Source organism: Nycticebus coucang, chromosome 3 (genome assembly GCF_027406575.1).
Source record: "Nycticebus coucang isolate mNycCou1 chromosome 3, mNycCou1.pri, whole genome shotgun sequence".
In the NCBI taxonomy this organism is placed as follows: domain Eukaryota; kingdom Metazoa; phylum Chordata; class Mammalia; order Primates; family Lorisidae; genus Nycticebus; species Nycticebus coucang.
In genome coordinates, this window is record NC_069782.1 from 151,728,261 (window position 1) to 151,734,401 (window position 6,141).

The 6,141-nt window shown below is 36.0% G+C and overlaps 1 pseudogene; it reads right to left on the reverse strand.

Moving 5' to 3' along the window:
* Nucleotides 1–412: 412 nt before the first annotated feature.
* On the reverse strand, nt 413–1,461 carry LOC128581707 (zinc finger CCHC domain-containing protein 10-like; annotated as a pseudogene).
* Between the last annotated feature and the right edge of the window lie 4,680 nt (nt 1,462–6,141).

Here is a 6,141-nt window from a genome sequence, read left to right on the forward strand (position 1 = left end):
GGTTGCTGTGAGCTGTGATGTCACGGCACTCTACCTAGGGTGACAGCTTGAGGCTCTGTCTCAAAAGAAAAAAAAATAAATAAAATATGACTAAACATTGCCCTCATATTCTGTAAATATACATACCACTCCTCCTCCTCTCCCCTGCCTTGAATGGGTACCTTTTATAGCATATTTATATAGCATTTTTACTTAGGGTTAGCCTTTTACATGGCTGCTTTATTTTCTGATACACTGAATTTATCAGAAGGCACTGAGATTAGACTCCTAAGTAGTTTCAGATTTTTTGTCCTTTTTCAGATTCCTCTAGAATGATTTTCCTGAGAAAAGGATAACTCTAAGACCATAAGGAACCAGAAGAAAATGAATGATACAACACAGCAACTTGAAACTTGTAGCATTCAAAATGTAATAGGTTGCTGGAACTTATCATTTAGGACAAAAGATCAGAATAATTTTCTGAACATAAACATACAATTAGAGCACATTAACTAACAGTAAGAATACTCTCACGCTTATAGTAAACAACATGTTTAATCTTACATAATCACACACAGCCAAAAGCATGAGAAATTCACTGCCATACATTCTGATGCACTATCCTGAAAACATATCTGGTACATACTATTAGCCTATAACAAAGTATGGCATTTATTTCACAGGGAGAAAAGTTTCATCACAAAAACAGATTTACAGATTTCAGCTTTGATTAAATTCTAGAGATATATTTTAAGGATAAAAAAGGAACAAAATTCACCCTTAAAATAAAAGTATATATAATTCATTATTATTAATACTCTTTACGCTCTTACAGTGAAAAACATTTAGAAACTCTTGAAGTCTAGAAATTTTGACCAGTTAACCTATTTGGCCTTAACATATTCTAAATTCCCTTTTGAGAATCACATTCATGTTTTCAGTCCATCAGTCCAATACGGATGGAGCAATTCTATTTCTTTTTCTTCTTCTTTGGTGGTTCATCATCAGAGCTGCTATCTGTGCTGGTGCTGCTGCTACTAGAAGAGCTGGAATCTGAGTCTGAATCAGAGGAGGAGGAATAGCTTGTGGAGGAGGCTGAAGATGATGAACTAGAGGAGCTTTCTTCTGTGTCACTGTCTTCTGAGGAGGATGAGGTAGACGTTTCTTCACTGGCTGATGAAGAATCACTGGCTGAACTGCCACGGCCACGGCTACTGGAACTGGTTATGCTTTTAGACCTTTTTTCTTGGTCTTTCTTTCTACATTAGTTTCTCCAAAGCTTTGCTGTAAGAGCAACCTGTTTTCTTTTTCTTTCAAAGCTTTCTTTAGTTCTGCTATTCTTGAAGGCCTATGTAGATATTTTCTTTTTCCTGTGCATTCATAAGTCCAATGTCCAAATTCCAAGCATTTTTGACATCTTACATATTGCTTATTTGCTTCGGCTTGTCTCCGGGCTATGAGCCAATGCAAGGGAGTTGCCATCTTAGCACCGCCCCTATTTTTAGTCTTTTAAGGAACCACCATACTGTTCTTCATTGTGGTTGCACTAATTAACACTTCTACCAACAGTGTACAAGGGTTTGCCTTTCCGTATATCCTCACCAGCATTCATTGTGTCTGGTCATAAAAGACATTTTTACTGGGGTGAGATGATATCTCATTGTACCTTTGATTTGTATTTCTGTGATGACTAATGATGTTGAACATTTTTTTGATATGTCTATTGGCTATTTATCTTCTTTTGAAAAATATCTATGTATATCTTTGCCCATTTTTTTTTGGAGGGGGGGACTCTGTCTCACTTTGTAGTCCTTGGTAGAGTGCCATGGCATCATAGCACACAGCAACCTCAAACTCTTAGGCTTAAGTGATCCTCTTTGCCTTAGCCTCCCAAGTAGCTGGGACTACATTTGCCTGTCATGATGCCCAGCTATTTTTAGAGAAGAAGTCTCCCTCTTGCTCAGGCTAGTGTGAACTCCTGAGCTCAAGCGATCCACCCACATCAGCCTCCCAGAGTGCAGTTTATCGGCATGAGCCATGGCGCCTAGCCATTCTTTTGCCCATTTTTAAATTGGATTATTTGATTTTTTCCTGTTGAGTTGTTTGAGTTCCTTATATATTCTAGTTATTAATCCCTTGTCAGGTGGGTAGTTTGCAAATATTTTCTCCCATTCTGTGGGTTGTCTCTTCAACCTGTTGTGCAGAAGCATTGTAGCCTGATGTGATCTCATTTGTCCAATTTTTCTTTGGTTTCCTGTGCTTTTGGCATCCAAAGTCCTGGAGCATTTCCTCAATATTTTCTTTTAATACTTTGATGATTTCTGGTCTTATATTTAAGTCTTTAATCCATTTCAACTTAATTTTTGTATATGTGAAAGATAAGACCCTCATTTCATTTTTCTGCTGTTTTCCCAGCAGTATTTATTGAAGAGACTGTCATTTCTTGGCACCTTTGCTGAAAATAAGTTCACTATAAATGTATGGACTTATTTTGTAGATTCTCCATCCTGTTCCCTTGGTCTGTGTGTCTGTTTTATGTCAGTACCATACTGTTGTATGATTTAAAGTCAGGTAAGTGCATTGAAAGTGCATATTGCTTGGGTAGTATGGCCATGTTAACAATATTGATTCTTACAATCCATCAGTATGGAACATCTTTCCATTTTTTTATATCTTCAATTTCTTTTGTCAGTGTTTTACAGTTTTCATTGCAGAGATTTTTTACTTCTTTGGTTAACTTATTCCTAGGTATTTTATTTTAATTATAGTTATTATAAATGGGATTATTTTCTCTTTTTTTTTCAGATCATTTGCTGTTGGCATATAGAAATGGTAGTTATTTTTATGTGTTGATTTTTATATCTTGCAACTTTACTGAATTATCAGTTTTAATAGTATTTTTGTGGTCTTTAGGTTTTTCTCTAGCTATAAGATCATATCATCCTCAAACAAGGATTTGACTTCTTTGTTTCCAGTTTGGATGTCCATTATTTCTTTCTCTTGTCTGATTGCTCTAGCTAGAGCTTCAGTACAATGTTTACTAACAGTGGTGAAAGTGGGTATCCTTATCTTGCTCCAGATCTTAGAAGAAAGGCTTTTAAATTTTCCCAATACAGTATGATACTAACTGTGGGTCTGTTGTATATGGATTTTATTATAGGTATGTTCCTTTTATACACAGTTTTTGAGAGCTTTTTTTCTCTTCTTTTTTTAATTGATTGATTTATTTAAAAATTTTAATTCTTAAATTTATTTTTATCTAATTTTTATTTTATTATTTTTTATGTGGCCATATTATGAGATTTTTAAAAATTTTTTAATTTTTATTTTGTTTATTTTTTAATTGAGAGTTTTATCCTGAAGGGATGTCAAATTTTATTAAATGTTTTTCAGCAGCAATTAAAATGGTCAGATGGTTTTTATCCTTTATTCTCTTGATATGATGTATCATATTGATTGATTTGCATCCTTGGGATGATTCCCACTTGGTCAATCTTTTTAATGTGTTATTTGACTCAGTTTGCTAGTGTTTTGTGGAGTTGTTTTGCATCTACATTCATCAGAGATATTAGCCTATAGTTTTCTTTTTTCCCCTGTGTTGTGTTCCCCTGTGACAGAGTTGCCTTGAGTTCCAATGTAAAACAATTTTCCCTTCCCCAGGCACACAGATTCTCTCTCTGTGCTTTGGTGACACTGTCAGAAAATGGGGGAGAAGAGGCAGAGGCAATGCATGACTGTCTTTCCTGTCCTCTGTAGTGCCTCTTTCCTTGATATAATGTTAACACAAGGTACCGTGATCACTCGCCTGAATTTTGATTCCTCTGAAGGTGCTTTCTTGAATGGGTAATTGTTGATTTTTGTGTTTCTGTGAAAGGAGAATCACCGGAGGGTTCTATTAGGTCATCTTGCTCTGCCCACCCAAACACTCTACCCTGTTAGCTTTTTCTGCGTTCCATAGGTTTTGGTATATTGTGTTTCTATTTTCATTTGGTACATGGAATTTTTAAATTTCATTTTTTTTTTTTTTTTTTTGGCCAAGGGTGGGTTTGAACCCACCACCTGTGGTATATGGGGCCGGTGCCCTACTCCTTTGAGCCACAGGCACTGCCCTTAAATTTCATTCTTAATTTATTTCTTCACACATTGATAATTCAGAAGCACATTATTTAATTTCTGTGTAGTTATATAGTTTTGAATTTTCCTTTTGTTATTGATTTCTAGTTTTATTTTATTGGGGTCAGATAAGACACTTGATGTAATTCCCATTTTTTATCATTTATTTGGAGACAGAGTTTCACTTTCTTGCCCTTGGTAGAGTACCGTAGTGTCACAGCTCACAGTAACCTCCAGCTCCTGGGCTTAGGTAATTCTCTTGCCTCAACCTCCCAAGTAGCTGGGACTACAGGTGACTGCCACAACATCTGGCTATTTTTTGTTGCATTTTGGCTGGGGCTGGGTTTGAACCTGCCACCCTCCGTATATGGGGATGGTATCCTACCCACTGAGCCACACACACTGCCCTATTATTTATTTATTTATTCATTAATTTATTGATTGATTGATTGATTGTTGAGACAGAGTCCCACTATGTCACCCTGAGTAGAGTGCCATGGCAATACAGCTCACAGCAACCTCAAACTCTTGGGCTTAAATGATTCTCCTGCCTCAGCTTCCCAAGCAGCTGGGAGTACAGGTACCTGCCACAATGCCCAGCCATTTTCTGTTGCAGTTGTCACTGTTGTGTTTAGCTGGCCTGGGCTGGGTTTGAACCTACCACCCTTGGTGTATGTGGCTGGTACTGTAACCACTGTGCTATGGGCACTGAGCCAATTATTCCAATTTTTAAATTTTTTTTGAGACTATTTTTGGGTCCTAACATATGGTCAATCCTGAAGAATTTTACATGTGCTGATAAAAAGAAGTGTATTCTTCAGTAGTTGGATGAAATGTTCTGTGAATGTTAGGTTCATTTGGTATGTGGTGCAGTTTATTTATTTATATATTTGTTTTTGGTTGAGACAAGATCTTACTGTGTTGCCCAGATTGGTCTTGAACTTCTGGCCTCAGCCCTCCTGTCTTGTTCTACCAAAGTTCTGGGATTACAGGCATGAGCCACCAAACCTGGCCATATGATACAGTTGAAATCTGATGTTTCTTTGTTGATTTTCAGTCTAGATAATCTGTCCAAAGCTGAGAATGGAGGATTGAAGTCTCCAACTATTACTATATTGGGGTCTCTCTCTTCCTTTAGATCTAATAGTGTTTGCTTTATACATATGGATGCACACATATTTAAAATTTTTATGTTTTCTTTCTGAGTTAACCTCTTTATTATTATATAATGTTCTTCTTTGTCTCTCTTTATGGTTTTTGGCTTGATATTTGTTTTGTCTGCTAAAGCAAGCTATACCTGCTTGCTTTTGGTTTCTATTTTCTGAAATATCTTTTCCCATTTCATCACTTTTAGTCTATATGTATTTGTAGGTGAGCTGAATTTCTTTTAGATAGCATATAGTTGCGTATTGATTTTTTTCCAATTAATTCAGCCATTCTATACCTTTTAAATGGGGAATTTAATCCATTTACATTCAAGGTTATTATTAATAGGTAAAAGACTTACTCTTGTTGTTTTATTAATTGTTTTCTGGGTTTTGTACATCTTTTGTATAAAGATGAGAAAAAATAAGGATATTTTTTCTCTTACTATTTATTTTTGTGGGCAGGTGGTTTTCTATGATGATTCCTTTCTCTTTCTCCTTTGTGTATCAGTTTCACTAGTGAGTTTTAATACTTTTGTTTTCATGATAGTAGTTATTGACTTTTTGGTTTTCCCTTGAGCATTTTTGTAAAGATGGGCTAGTGGTGATGAAATCCTTAGTTTTGCTTGTCTGTGAAAGAGTTTATTTCTCCTTCGTTTCTGAAAGGTAGCTTTTCTGTGTATAATATTCTTAGCTTGAAATGTTTTTCTTTAAAAACTGTATCATTCCATTTTCTCATGTCCTGTAAGGTTTCTCCTGAACAACCTGCTTTTACTATAATGGTGATTTCCTTATATGTGACTTAATGCTTTTTTTTCTTTCTCTTGATGTTTTTAGAATCTCATTCAGGCAGGGTTGGGGGAGATGGGGATGCAGAGGCCAGGTGACTCCTCGCTGCCCTCCT